Here is a 14,916-nt window from a genome sequence, read left to right as displayed (position 1 = left end):
CTTATTCGTAAATATATTATCACTACCACTTTTTCATCTGAAAATATTTGAACAAAACTTCATTGTTGAATTCCACTCAGATTGCAGGCATGTCTGGCCTTTCGAAGCAGATTCTACTACAAGAAAATGATGACGCTATCATTTCTCAGTTAATGGTTCCAATCACGAGCTCAATATTATGTCCCTTTACTACAGAGTGTTATCTTGTTTACTATTTGGTAAGTATCCAATTCTCTGATCACTATCAGATCCTGTAATTACTAAGTATGTAGGCCGGTAACCAACAAACAAGTCTGTTATGTTGACTCTGCATCGTAAGTTTCCTAAGGGAAAGCGGATATTATACTGTCCAGTCTCATTAATGTGACCACCTGTAAAAAGCCTGAGTAATGTTGTTTCGCAACGCGAGACACGCTGGAAGTCAGTGAGATTCTGCGAGGTACTGACAGGAAGATGGAGCCACGCCAACTCCTTTACTGTGCCCAACTGCACTAGGTGTCTCGGTTGAAGATCCATGGCACAAACTCCCCAATAGAGGTGGCCCACCAGATTCTCGATTGGGCTTAAATCCAGTACGTTTGGTGGCCAGGGAATGCGGCAAATCCATCCTGGTGCTCTTGGAAGCAAGCACGCTCACTGGGAGCTGTGTGAGACGTTGGATTGCCCCATTGGGCCTGGACGGTTCAGCCGATTGTTTCAGGGTGTTTTCTTTCAGACGTTTCACACTGTACACGCCGATAGCCATCGGTCCGATGGAGCATAAAACGTGACTGATCTGAAAACGCCACGTGTCGTCAGTGTGTGTCCAGTTGCGGCAGTGGAGTGCAAATTCCATCTTTTGACGCCGACGAACAGCAGCCATCATGGGTTAATGAAACAGGCGCTTGCTGCAGAGACCCATACGCACAACGTTCGCTGAACAGTCGTTGAGGGGACAATGTTGGTAACTGCTTTGTTCTTCTGGGCAGTCAGCTGGTCAACAGTTGTACATCTACTCGCCCGTACTCATATCCGCAGCCGTCGTTCACACTTGTAATCTATGGCCGTTGGTAGCACTATTTTGCTAAGCAGAGAAGACTTTAACCACGGCGGTACGCTAACAGTTAACAAACGTGGCCGTTTCGGAAATATTTCCATCCTTGGCCCGAAGCCAATGATCTCGTCCTTTTGGAAGTCAGATAAATCTCTCCATTTCCGCATTACGTAGACAACTGCACTGTTTTCCTTGTCCCCCCCCCCCTCCCCCGACACGCTTTATATACCCTCCACCGCTAGTGCTACCACTGGCTGTGTGACAGTTTATTGCACGTTGGCGTGGAACATAGGCGATGGTCACGTTAATGTGACTGGAACTTGTATATCAGAATGTAAAGCACCTCAAGAGTTCCATGTTGGGGGCGGATGTGGAGGGAGAACCTCTCGCTGTGGTGCATATCCCTAATGGCCCACAGCTGCTTTCTCCGTGCACTGTCTTGCATTTTTTAGTTCTTATATGTGAATATTTCTCTAATTGTTTAAGCTAATAAGTTATTTAGTCCGTGTGGTGTGCGTACTGTAAGACCTTCGGTACCCACACCATCAGATTGACTTGTCGCTCTAACGAAGTAGGCGAGTGTCAGCAATATGTCTCGTGGTCTTATCGTGGGGTGTTTATCTTCTGCCGTTAGGCCAGACGATACAAATGCCATTTGCACTCTTAGAGTAGCAGATTGACGGTGACCAAAATTGACAATCTGAAGTTCCTTTGGTATTGGTACGTTAATATTATTCTCGCATATATCTCTGATACTAGACGAAAGTGTCTATACATGTATCTTCATGGCTATGTACAGGAATATGATCATCTTATTAGGCGCAGACTGAAACTTGACTATAGACTGGTACAGACAAATGTAGAACTCGTACAGGCTGGTACAGACTAATGCAGACTGACTAATTGGAGGTCTGTACACTCGTTACAATACCTTGCGCATTCATGTATCACTGCGCGAGTGTGATCTGCGAGGAGAAAAGTTTCTACATGAGCAGCAATATCACTGGCTGCGTTACATATTAATATGCGGATTGGCGGAAGCAGAATTTGGTCTGTCCCTATGGCAGCGCCATCTCGTAGTGCGGAGACGGACGAGTGCTGCGCCTGCACTGTTCTGCGCTGACCACGCGGAACTATGTACACAACAGACCACAACAAGTCTTCACTCCTTTCAGCCCATTTTATTCAAACTGATCTGATGATCCTCTTGGTGTTTGTTGGTATTGGGGGGGGGGGGGGGGGGAGATGGTGTTCACTTTCGACCACGGATGTCTGCCAGTGGGGAGACTCCAGCTGCTTTCTCTTCTGCTTCCGCACCGACTTTCGTTTGTCTTGACCAGCTACAGTTTCCAGTTGCGTGGGATTTCTCATTTTTTTAAGTTACTATCACCCAAATGTACAACCACGACGACGAGGTCAAGACTCTGGAGCTGACCATTCTCATCTTTGTTCCACATCATTTACGTGAATTTCCAGTGGAACGAGGGATTGATAACGAAGATCTTTAGTTCCTTTAACCCCCCTAATCATCTTAAATTTAGTCTGATCGCCTTCTGGCTGCAAAGGCATAGCAATATCGGGCATAAACGTCTGACAACAACCAGTTGCGCTTCAGTTTCGAAAACGTGTCGCTGTGCTGGAGCAATTTTATTTTCAGTCTGTAGTGAGCCAGGCTGTGAATCGGATACCGGAGCCTCAAAGAAACTAAAACCTTGCTTGGAGATGAAACTTCCTGGCAGATTAAAAGTGTGTGCCGGACCGAGACTCGAACTCTGGACATTTGCCTTCCGCGGGCAAGTGCTCTAGGTAGGAGACGAGGTACTGGCAGAAGTAAGGCTGTGAGGACGTGCTTGGGTAGCTCAGATGGTAGAGCACTTGCCCGCGAAAGGCAAAGGTCCCGAGTTCGAGTCTCAGTCCGGCACAGTTTTAATCTGCCAGGAAGTTTCATATCAGCGCACACTCCGCTGCAAAGTGAAAATATCATTCTTGCTTGGAGATGTTCTGCGCAAATGGGGACGAAATTTTGGTTTTCTCCAAAAAATTCATTTATCCACGGGTTAACAGTGGAGAGTGTTTTAATAAGTGGGACTAGCTGATGCAGACGTTGCCGTAGGCGGGCGGAGCGGTTTCTGCTCGAGTAAGTATATAAGCTCGCTGACCCGCGCGCGGGGGCCGTGCCTGCTTGGAAGTCGGCCAGGACTATTGATAGAGGCGCGTGCGACGGCCGGCCTCACGTGCCGACAAAAGACGACTTACGCGCTGCGCTGCCAACTGACCGTTCACCTTTCTGCTGGCGGCTCAACTACGACCACTTGTGTCAGCCCGTGTCCACAAGCTTTGCGTCTTACAGCGGTTTAAGGGGGGTATGACGTCAAACGGGCCGACTTATAGCAGGAGAGGCACCACAAGTCATTTTAATTTCCACTGCCTATACTTTTACAAATGCATTCATAAAAATTTGTCAGGATTCACACTGATAGCAGTGGACGTTGAACAACATAACAAAAGCAATTTGTTTTATATGTGAAATTCGACCATTTTTTCCGTTACCATTCGTTGCATTAATTGCTTTAGGTACACTTTTCTTCGTAAGTAAGAGATTATTCAATGAATTTTCCACAGCATACAAATCATACTTAAAGGAGTATGAAACTCTAGAATTTATTTAATTTATGAAATAATGACTGAGTTATTACATTTTAAACTTCATGTTTAGAAAAAACTCAAATTTTATAGTTAATTATCCCAATTTTTACCACAATTTTTAATATATTTGGAAAATTCTATAGAGTTTTGCATTAAGGAGTTTGTGTTTAATAAGCATACCGAGTTCGATAGTAATAGGATATTTATTTTGGATGCTACATGTACCTAAGTACAGAAAATTGGCTTTTGCGGAAAATGGCCGTTAAAGTTTCTGCTTGTATTTGGCATAGTTTTAGAACTGTCCAGCACCATAAGAAAGTTCTTTTTCGTTTTCAGTATCAGTTTCCTTCCTCTTCACATTCCTATCATGCACTCTTCTTGATTTTTTGACCTCCAAAAATGATTTATCTGCTTTCACTACACGCTCTCTGTCTATTGCATACAAAGCTTTGATACAGTTCACTCCGGGCTTAATTCCCATTTTCTCTAATACATATTTCCTGATTTGCACACCGTCATTAAAACGTGTAACTGCATCATAAACACGAATAGCTAGTGCGTTTCTTCCCACAAAACGGTTTTTGGTAATCTTCCCCATACACATTGGTTAAAACTTTCATTTGGGTTTTGGGTACCACCATGAAGGTATTTCTTCAGTAAGTTTTAATTTGCAAGGTCCCTGAATATAGGCTTGATGGCTTCCATTGCAGCAGTTGTTAGAGAATTCCTATGATGATATTCTTCACCACCAGCAATTGACCTTTGGTAGCCACACCATGATTCACTTCCTTTTGGGCATAAGTTGTGGATAGGGTTATTGTCTGTGGATATTTTGTGGAAGTATAAGGCCCAAACTGCTTGTTTCATGTTTTTAAAGTCCCCTGTGTTCCTTCTTGTTGCCAAACCATAATATGTCTGTAGTTCAATTTCTGCATCCGTCAGCCGCCCTTTCCCTTTTATTCCCTTCCAATCAGATAATTTTTTTCCTGACAAATCTTGTCTCAGCCTTCTAAGTCTAGTGCCAAGTCTTTTCTGTACATGTAACACACATTCTAACTTCTGCACAATAGTATGACTGTATTTGGCACAAATATTACATTCGAATTCTACAGAGCGAAATACTTAGGTATGACAGAAGAGTTCTGTGCAGAGGGGCGTGGCGCTGCACCTTCATACACTTAAGAACAATTTACGTACCTTATAACTCCTCAAATATATGTTTTATACATCAAATTATTCAGGAAGATGTGCGCTACAAAATCAGCATAGTTTTAAAAAGTCGATTTGTTTTTAATTTTTGACGTCCTACCCGCTTAAGGCAAATGCAAGTCAAACGCAGTTCCTGACTCAGCGTTTCACTACTTCGCACATAAACTCCGCGAGTTTAACAAAGCTTCAGATTCCCCTGGGCCTTCAATTATTTAACAACGCAGGCCAAGGAAAGAACGTTTCTTTTTTAAACAGTTAATAAATTGCTTTTGGACATCACCTACACAACCAGCCTCTGAATGATCAGCATGTAATTCAGTAACAGCCTAAAACCGTCAAAAAAATCTTCAGTTACATTTTTAACTTGTGACAAAGTAGTCACTGATGAGAGAAAATTAAAATACGTTCATTGATATATTACTTTACTATAACTTAATGTAAAATTTTAAAAAATCGCTGTTCCCGTGTTATGATTCTTTCTTCTTCTGCTGTAAAATCGTAAGAGTTCGTACATTTCAGTATCTCCTATGGGTATAAAAGTTTGCGATTTAGTTGGTAAAGCGTTACCAGAAATCAGACGCTTCATTAGTACCGTAGTTCCTTCGTACCTTCTGCCTAGGCTAAAGAAAATCGGATAACTTATTTCTTTCTAAATGCAGCATTCGCGAGATCTGGTCATGTAGAAATGTTGTCGGAATCTCCTGGGAATGAATCGAAGTTGTATCAGGTAATAGTTTAATACCATGTTTCTGAGCACTGAATCAGTCGTCGTTCTGTCACGTACACGGTTTCACACTTAGTTTCCAATTACAAAATGGCAATACCAGTGTGATTCGAATTAAAAAATTTAATTTTTGCAATGTAAACAGTTTTATTGGAGTGTATACAGGCAACACGTCTTTAATACATTGTAATTAGGTAGCCATTGAATGATACTGTATTTCTCTCGTCGTTGAAGCGTCGAATTGTTTCGAATTGATCCCACCTGTCATAAACTGGCAATCGTTAGTCTGAAACTAGAGCAGCTGCCGGAGTATGTTGTACGTTCGATACCACACAGAAAATCAGCACTGAATTTTCCTCTGGAATTTGAGTACCTCAGCTTAGGCATTGGTTACGGAGGTCTTGGCCTCGCCGCCACATCGGCCAGGGCCTCCATGCCGTTTTTCTACATTTTGTCTGGTCTGGTCTGTTCCTCTGCTGTTTTCCCCCTTTTCTTCTGTCTTCTTCCCCTTTTGTTGTCCCCGTTGTATCTTAATAATGGCGTGGCGTGGTGTGAGGTGGGCGATTTGGTGGCGGTGCTGATGTCCACGCGCGTAGCTTTTCTGTTTCACCTCTGCTCTCCCCGTTTCACCCACTCCCTGTTTTTCCTCTTCCTGCTGCCCTTTTCCCTCTTTGTTTGCACGTTATTCCTTCCCCCTCACTGGACTGTGCTCTTTGTGTTGTTCCTCCCTCGAGTTCTGCCATCCTAGATCGTGGGACCGATGGCTTCGCTGTTTGGTCTCCTCCCTCAAACCAACCGACCCAAATCACTACTCGAGCTGCGTATTTGTCGGGTCGTCTCGCACTTACGACCGGTAAGCTTGGTTTATCTCCTTCTGTGACGAAAATAGTCTTTACTCCTGTACCGTCTGTTAGAACCACTGGTAACGTAATTCGCAAACTAATTCCTCTTGATGTCACGGACACTTCGAATACTAATCGCTCCAACAGCGTCTCCACTGCCCCCTCCCCCTTCCCTAAACCCCAACAGAGGAGTATTCAGAGTTGTAAACTTCCCTTGGAGCTTCACTAGGCTCGCGTTTGCCGTAACTTCAATCCATTAGTCCGAGGCTGCAGGCGAAAGTAGTGTAAATCCGTAGTCAGTACCGCCATTAGACTGTTGTTTATTTACAGTGTTACATTTACACTTACACATTCATGATTGCGCCTTCAAAGTGCCATTATCAAGTGTTTTCTGAAAGCATATTAAACAACAACAGTGAAATACATAAGTGATATAAGCATATAAGAATCCGTATTTATAATGCTTACTTACGTGTTATACAGTGCCTAAGATGCCATACTGTTGTATTTAAAATACGACACATTGTCAGACCCGATCTGAGATGTTGGGTACTCTACTCGGAGTACTCAACATCTCAGATCGGGTCTGACACACCTCAGATGACGATCACAGCCGTTGACGACGGCCAAAACGGGCGCTGACGGTAGTCGGAACATCCGCGACTGGAGAGGTCCATTGAAGCAGTCTGGCGGGCGCGGACCACAGGCATAAATACTGGACTCGATCGACCCAAGGACTAATCTCAGGTAGCACCTGAAGAAGACAGCGAGGCACGCTGTTGAAATATAGTGCGAGAACGACGCGAACATCCGGCTGGATTCCCGAATATCCATGATGTCAACAGTTCGCCGGGAAAGCATGAATAATTAAAATACTTACCATTTATCATGCAAAGAAGGGAAAGCAGAAAGGTGGAGGAAGTATATAGAGGGCCTATACAAGGGCAATGTACTTGAGGACAATATTATGGAAATGGAAGAGGATGTAGATGAAGATGAAATGGGAGATATGATACTGCATGAAGAGTTTGACAGAGCACTGAAAGACCTTAGTCGAAACAAGGCCCTGGGAGTAGACATCATTCCATTAGAACTACTGACGGCCTTGGGTGAGCCAGTCACGACAAAACTCTACCACCTGGTCATTAAGATGTATGAGACAGGCGAAATACCCTCAGACTTCAAGAAGGATATAATAATTCCAATCCCAAAGAAAGCAGGTGTTGACAGATGCGAAAATTACCGAACTATCAGTTTAATAAGTCACGGATGCAAAATACTAACGCGTATGCTCTACAGACGAATGGAAAAACTGGTCGAAGCTGACCTCGGGGAAGATCAGTTTGGATTCCGTAGAAATGTTGGAACACGTGAGGCAATACTGACCCTACGACTTAGATTAAGGAAAGGCAAATCTACGTTTCTAGCATTTGTAGACTTAGAGAAAGCTTTTGACAATGTTGACTGGAATACTCCTTCAAATTCTAAAGGTGGCAGGGGTAAAATACAGGGAGCGAAAGGCTATTTACGATTTGTACAGAAACCAGATGGCAGTTATAAGAGTCGAGGGACATGAAAGGGAAGCAATGGTTGGGAAGGGAGTGAGACAGGGTTGTAGCCTCTCCCCGATGTTATTCAATCTGTATATTGAGCAAGCAGTGAAGGAAACAAAAGAAAAATTCGGAGTAGGTATTAAAATCCATGGAGAAGAAATAAAAACTTTGAGGTTCGCCGATGACGTAATTCTGTCAGAGACAGCAAAGCTCTTGGAAGAACAGTTTAACGGAATGGACACTGTCAAGAAAGGAGGGTATAAGATGAACATCAACAAAAGCAAAACGAGGATAATGGAATGTAGTCGAATTAAGTCGGGTGATGCTGAGGGAATTAGATTAGGAAATGAGACACATAAAGTAGTAAAGGAGTTTTGCTATTTGGTGAGCAAAATAACTGATGATGGTCGAAGTAGAGGGGATATAAAATGTAGACTGGCAATGGCAAGGAAAGCGTTTATGAAGAAGAAAAATTTGTTAACATCGAGTATTGATTTAAGTGTCAGGAAGTCGTTGCTGAAAGTATTTGTATGGAGCGTAGCCATGTATGGAAGTGAAACGTGAACGATAACTAGTTTAGACAAGAAGAGAATAGAAGCTTTCGAAATGTGGTGCTACAGAAGAATTCTGAAGATTAGATGGGTAGATCATATAACTAATGAGGAAGTATTGAATAGGATTGGGGAGAAGAGAAGTTTGTGGCACAACTTAACTAGAAGAAGGGATCGGTTGGTAGGACATGTTCTGAGGCATCAAGGGGTCACCAATTTAGTATTGGAGGGCAGCGTGGAGTGTAAAAATCGTAGAGGGAGACAAAGAGATGAATACACTAAACAGATTCAGAAGGATGTAGGTTGCAGTAGGTACTGGGAGATGAAGAAGCTCGCACAGGATAGAGTAGTATGGAGAGCTGCATCAAACTAGTCTCAGGACTGAAGACCACAACAACACCATGTTTACGATCGATTAGATGCCAGTCATACCTACATTGCCGTCCGTGGAGGCTACACTCGTACTAACAGAAGTGTTTCGGCATGCAGCATTGAGATCCCAGACTCAGTGACAGAAGTATAAAAAAAAAAACTTTATATACTTAGTAAGTATGTAGCTTCCAAAACCTTCGTTCGTCTGATGATTAATGCTTTTTTTGACATCAGCTGTTTTAGTTATAGATATGTTACGCAGTAGTGACATGAATATTTGTGCCGGGCCGTACGGGTAGCCAAAGTGCTTTAGGCGACCGCAAGTGATAAGTGGGAAATACGGGTTCGAGTCCCGGTCAGGCACAAATTTTCATGTGTCACTGTTGGACGGTAGATCTATATCTAATACAGCCGATGTCAGGGAATTCTCATCAGCGAATTAATTGCGAATACAGCAGCGGAACGTCAAGTGTCCTTTCTTTCAGACATGCATGTAAGTATTCCTCGTCGGTTTGGAGGCCTTGTCAAGAATGATCGAGAGGTAGACAAAATTTAGAGAACAGCAGCAAGTCTTGTCAATTTGTTTGGTAAACGCGGAAGCGTCACAGGGATGATCATGGAACTCTAGTGGCAGAAGCGACAGAAGAGGGGTTGTGCATCACGGAGAAGTTTATTGCCAAATCCCCGAGGGATCGTTCATTGCGTATTCCTATGCACACCTTGTAGAATGGCTGTTTGGAACTCACTGGGAGCTTTCGGCGGTCTATTCCAGAATGATACAGACGGAGAAAGGGGAGGGAGGGTCTGTGAGGTGTCATGAGGTATAGATTTAACTGTTTTACTAACTGTAACTATTCACTTGGTTCTGCTCTACTGCTGTCTGCTGCCATGTGACGCTAGTGACTTCCAAAAGTACGAGGGCGGTTTGAAAAGTCTGGTAAATTTCCATGAAAAGATGTAACATTTTTATTGCATCTTCATGTCTGGTAAGCTTGGTTATTCAAAGGATCGTTCAGTAGTCCAACGAAGTACAGCTTAAAATACATTGTTGACATCCGTCTGAAGTGATAAATGTGTCGACTATGATTGATAATGGAGAAGACATTTTCGTGCTGTTGTTAACCATCTTGGTTCAAATGGCTCTGAGCACTATGGGACTTAACTTCTGAGGTCAACAGTCCCCTAGAACTTAGAACTACTTAAACCTAACTAACCTAAGGACAGCACACACATCCATGCCCGAAGCAGGATTCGAACCTGCGACCGTAGCGGTCGCGCGGTTCCAGACTGTAGCGCCTAGAACCGCTCGGCCACCCCGGCCGGCTGTCAACCATTTTCATTTGAAGATTTGGACCGCCGCACAAATAGTGTTAAAGTTCACGCTGGCTCTACACCATCATGGAAGAACATTTACTTCTGGATTAATTAATTGCCTGCTGGGAAGTAATTTTCATCAAATGAAGTGGTAGTTGCAGAGTTTGACAGAACCTATTTTTCGGACGGGGTGCAAAATCTGGAGGATTGCTGGACGAAGTGTGTGTGCCTCAAAGGAGACTGTCGAGAAATAAGGTGTATTGTTTACGAAACACTTTTTCTTTTTACCAGACACATCAAACGACATTCGTAGTTGTCTTATTGTGCATGATCGTAAACGGGTTAAGGAGTGTCAGGTACGGACTAAATGTGTTGACTTGAACTGCCATCGGGAAGAGGCATTAGAGGGCCGGAGTGCAGATAAGGATTTGCTGCGGCGACCATTAACAGCACAACGGCGGACGTGCCCCGCGGCTGCTATCTGGCTGACGTTACCGCTTTATGCCCTCTGGCTTCGCAGAAGGAAGTTACGAGCTGAACAGTGTACTCGTGACTCATGAGAGCCGCTTCCTCATGGCTGGACGTTACGCTGGGAATTGTTGTTGCCGTCTCGTTGGTCGGCATTACCTATTGTTAACACCGATAATGATGCAGCTTTCAGTGACTTGTGAAATGGCGACTAAGATACCCTTTCCTATTTTCTTTATTTTTTTAAATACGTTAAACAAGGCCCTGGCCGGTTTCATATCGTTCTCTCTCTCTCTCTCTCTCTCTCTCTCTCTCTCTCTCTCTCTCTTTAAGGTGAACGTGTTGTCACTAGTTCAGTCATCGACCAGACCCCCTACTGCCCTAACTGCTAATTGCTAGCAGTTTGCGACAGCTGTAACTAGAAAACATGTCTAGCAAGACGCGACACTTACGAAACAAGAGTATTCGCATACTTCCTGCAGGTTAAAACTGTCACTAACGGGACTCCAAACAGGAAAATTTCCCTTAGCGAAGCGGTGTTTTTATCCACTGAGCTATCGTGGTAGAAAATTCTGCCAGTATCTTTCTTTGGTCTCGTAGGCAGCCTTAATCTGCCAGCAAGTTCCAAAACGGCCTCGCTCCGTAGCACTGTGGAAGGCTGAAGAGTATTTATAGGTTCTTCGAAATTTCGTTAGTGGGCTTTCCGGTGATGATAAGCGTTGCCTTCAAGTGTTTCCCTTCTCAACTTTCTCAAAATTTCTGTGACGTTCTGTCGTTAGTCAACAAATCTATGGTCATTCGTGTCGCTCTTATTTATATAGAGGTTTGGACGAAAATATGGAAACGCCAAGACACAACACTTCACCATGTCTAACACTGTGTAGGAAAGCCGTTGGTATTCAAAACAGCTCCTAGTCGTCTCGGAATCGATAAATAAAGGTTTGAAACGTCCCCTTAGAAAAATCATGAATGTCTGTGCTGTTAAACTTCTACGTTATTTGATACAAAGACAGCTCATGAAAACTGAACGTACTCAGACAGTTGTCTCTTTACTTATTCTGATCATTACTACACTGACACACGACATTTTTTAAGCGCAACGCTATCTGATTTTTAATAATCCCTACAAATGAATGGCCCTGACTAACAATAACCTATACTTTTTATGAATCACTTACCTCACAAAAATATTCGTTACTCGAATTACTGAAATACAGCGAGCTCCAATACTGCCAGCTAAATAAAATATTCTAACTACTGAAGGCACTAAATACTGATAGGCATAGTTAGCAAATGAAAAATTTTGATAGAGAACAACAAATGTATTTACCTTAATAATGTTCAAAAGTCATTATATATATATAATCTCAATTAATGACATCCATCGTTACAAATTTAATTTTCTGGCTGACATGTCCAGATCGTTCGCTTATAGTAATATCTCTCGCTCTCGCTGTCTCCCCCACATCCACCACTGCTGGCGGCTCACCTCCAACGGCCCAACGCTACACTAGCGAATATTCCAACACAGTCCAACCAGCCACAAACTGTACACAGCACAGTCAGTGATTTTCATACAGAGCGCTACGTGGCGTTACCATCATAAAAACCTTAAGTCTACTTACAGGTTCTGTATAGTTTTCAAGGGTATCTTATACCATTCCTCTTGCAAAATAGTGGCAAATCTGTGTAGCGATGACGGAACTGATAGCGATCAAGCACCTTTCTCTCCAAAAGCTCAATTTTGAGATGTGGTGACTGAAGTGGCCAGAGGAGTTGATACAGTTATTCTTGTTGCACACAAAACCAGTCCTGGACGATGTGAACTGTGTGGACGGGAACAATGTCGTCTTGGAACATAGTATCACCATTCGAAGCAAACGTTCTGCCATTCGATGGGTCCGATGAGCCAAAATTGTCTTGGCAGTAATGCTACCTGGAAAAGTAACCATGGGGGCCCAAGGAATGCCACGATATGCTGCCCAAATCCTCTCTGAACCCCCACGATATTTCGCTCTTAGGACGTAAATTGGACCATTAGTTGAAAACTGTTTGAAATGAGACTCAACCGACCAAATAGTTTTCTTCCATTGCTCCATAGAGCAGGTTTTACGGCTTCTGCACCACGTTTTCCTATTGTGGGAATTTGCATCACTGGCGAGTGGTTTTGGAACTCTAGCTCGCTCTGCAGCTCGCAGAGCTCTTAGTGTGTTGGTGCTGAGAAGGTTCGCGGCAGGGACATTCTGTTCTGCACTGACTTTGGCAGCTGTCGTGCACTTATTTTGCGTCCATGATCGATTCGCGTTGTGACTTGGCGGATTTTTTCTTTTTTTTTCCTAGGTTTCCTGTAGGCGGCGTAACTCTCAGATACGGTGCCTCTCGAAACTCTTCCTTGGTTGCAGAAGCACTAGCCATACGAGCACTAACAAATTGCCCACGTTAGAGTTTACTTAGCTCAGACGTAGTGTACTAAGTCTAGGGGACTGATGACCTTAGAAGTTAAGTCCCATAGTGCTCAGAGCCATTTGAACAATTTTTGATGCTCTCATTTAGTCTTGTAGTCATCAGAAAACCAAACCGAATTGCAAAATGATTTAGATATCATCTCTATGGTGCGAAAAGTGGAAATAGACACTGAATAAAGAAGTGAAGTTATTCACATGAGTACTAAAAGAAATCCGCTAAATTTCGATTACGCAATAAGTCTCACAAATCTGAAGTCTGTAAATTCAACTAAGTACTTATGGATTACAATTAGAAATAACCTAAATTGGAACGATCGCGTGTATAATGTTGTGGGTGGAGCAAACCAAAAACTGGATTCATTGGCAGAACACTTAGAACGTGCAAGAGACTGCTTACACCATACTTGTCTGCCCTATTTCCGGAGTATTGCTGAGCGGTGTGGAACCTACATTAGGTAGGACTGTAGGACTGACAGATGACATAAAAAAAGTTCAAAGGAGGACAGTTCGTTTTGTATTATCGTGGAATAGGGGAGAGATAGTGCCACAGACATGATACGTGAATTGGAGTGGCAGTCATTAAAACAAAGGCGTTTTTCGTTGCGACGGGATCTTCTCATGAAATTTCAGTCACCAGATTTCTCCTCAGATAGCGAAAACATTGTGTTGACACCCACCTACGTAGGAAGAAATGATCATCACAATAAAATAATAGAAATAAAGGTTCGCACAGAAAAATTTAATTGCTCGTTTTTCCTGCGCGCCGCTAGAGTGGAACGGTAGAGAGACAGCTTGAAGGTGGTTCATTGATCCCTCTGCCAGGCACTTTATTGTGAATAAGAGTAATCACGTAGATGTAGAACTCGTACATTTAATGTTTTCCTAAAACTAGTCACGTCTGATAGCTACAATTCGTATCATCTCATGTGGTCCCCCACGACACATACGTAAGCCTTTTTACATGCCATGAGTACTAAGTGATTACATTGAAATAAAGATGAATACACTGAAATACACATCTGTAGAAAACGGATACTACCTTTAACTAATCTATAGAGATAAGAACTGTCCGGTAAGTAACAGATGGGAACTTCAATAGATGAGGAAATCAAACAAAAATGTGTGGTTTTACTATATACCGGACAAGAATCTGACTAAATTATGTTCATATTTCGTAGAACGTGAAAAAGAATGGATTTTTGAATTAGTATTACAATGGAAAACAATATAGGACAAATCTGATAGGATACTCCACTACCACCAATCAAAGATATATCAAAACAGTGAAATGACTACTGCAGTAAACTTACATAGGACAAACACGTAAAACAATATGTACGCGCTATAAAGAACATTGTAACACTGTTAAAAGCAATCCATCGACATACGCTGCACATTTAAGGGGAAAAAGCGTATAGTACACAAAACTAAAAAGTTACTATTCTACACAAAAGAGAGAAAAGTAGATATAAATGGATGTTATCGTAGAGATTGAAATTGGTTCGCATTATGCTAAGATCCAAATTTCATTTTAAATGGACAACCTGAACTGATAAACAAAAAATACATTGAAAATTTTCGTGGTGTGTATTACAAAGGTAATAGTGGTCATAGTAGGAATTCTTTACGGGATTATTCCATGCATCTAACTTTGCATAACAAATTTTTATTTACATATGTTATATTATTATAAGTGTTCCATGAGATATGACAAGTTATTTAAAAAACCTGCAAGTACT

General features: G+C 42.6%; 1 protein-coding gene across 1 annotated transcript in view; it reads left to right on the top strand.

The window, feature by feature from the left end:
- LOC126187976 (hexokinase type 2) overlaps positions 1 to 14,916 on the top strand; it is a 424,860-nt gene that overhangs the window by 22,149 nt on the left and 387,795 nt on the right. The gene's annotated exons all lie outside the window — the stretch shown is intronic.

The sequence above is a fragment of the Schistocerca cancellata genome, chromosome 5 (genome assembly GCF_023864275.1).
Source record: "Schistocerca cancellata isolate TAMUIC-IGC-003103 chromosome 5, iqSchCanc2.1, whole genome shotgun sequence".
NCBI classification, from domain to species: Eukaryota; Metazoa; Arthropoda; class Insecta; order Orthoptera; family Acrididae; genus Schistocerca; species Schistocerca cancellata.
This window is presented reverse-complemented; position numbering and strand designations above follow the sequence as displayed.